Here is a 995-nt window from a genome sequence, read left to right as displayed (position 1 = left end):
AAGTGGGTAGTTCATGAGGTTTGTCTCACTACAAGACAACGAGTGACAAACTGACAATCACTTGCTGGCTCACCATCTCACACGTCCACCCTACTTCAATAATTATAAACCAAATGTAACATACATACAGTGGAATAAAACTAAAATTAGAATTGAGATGAAAAAGGTAGAATTAAGAGGAGAGAGGAAAAATTACTGTTAGAAGATAAATATTTCTACTTCAATTACTTAGAGGGAAGAATTCATCTATTTTTCTCTTGTTTTTCACTTTTCAGATGCAGCTAGAGTATGGGTTGATATAGTGAAGATAGATGATGCACTGTTTGGAGGCCATCAGCTGAAATCGAGTACATGAGAGATGCACTTGGTTCAGCTATTGCATGGCCAATGGATAAGTTGGTCATCTTTTGATCAGTTTAAGAAACTGAGGTATGTATACTGTCTTGCTTGTGCTTTAACTTGATCTGTTGATGATATCACAAATCTGATATAAGACTGCTTCTTGCAGGGGAATGAAGTAACTTTGGTCCATGTTAGCTAGTTTTAATTAAGTTTAAGACAGAGCTAATCATCAACTTATGACTTGTGTTATGTATTTTATTTTGGATTAGAACTTCTGTTATGTATGATGAATGATTATGTGAACTTTTACTCTTAAGGATATGGAATCAGACTTTATGTGAAATGATTTTTATTTCTATGTGTTCATGTTTAGAGCTATATGAAAAATTTATAATTATTCTCAGGAAACCCATATAATAGCAATATGAAAACATATACAATAGCAAATAAAAAAAAACTGATCTATACTTCTATCATAGCACTAAATATTTGTTTTCAATATTGTATTATAGCACATATAAATGTCAGAATTAAATAATATATAGCAGTGGACAAGAGCTATAGTAAAAGCATATATTATAGCACAAAATATGATGCTACACAAATATATATTACCGCAATATACAGTAGCTATTGTACAATGACATACGATA

The 995-nt window shown here is 31.4% G+C and overlaps 1 long non-coding RNA gene across 1 annotated transcript; it reads left to right on the top strand.

The window, feature by feature from the left end:
• Window positions 1-312: 312 nt before the first annotated feature.
• On the top strand, window positions 313-698 carry LOC110227797. Its single transcript, XR_002331466.1, has 2 exons — window positions 313-429; window positions 509-698. It is a non-coding gene; the product is annotated as an uncharacterized LOC110227797 (long non-coding RNA).
• The last annotated feature ends 297 nt before the right edge of the window (window positions 699-995 follow it).

This window comes from Arabidopsis lyrata (genome assembly GCF_000004255.2).
Source record: "Arabidopsis lyrata subsp. lyrata unplaced genomic scaffold ARALYscaffold_6, whole genome shotgun sequence".
NCBI classification, from domain to species: domain Eukaryota; kingdom Viridiplantae; phylum Streptophyta; class Magnoliopsida; order Brassicales; family Brassicaceae; genus Arabidopsis; species Arabidopsis lyrata.
This window is presented reverse-complemented; position numbering and strand designations above follow the sequence as displayed.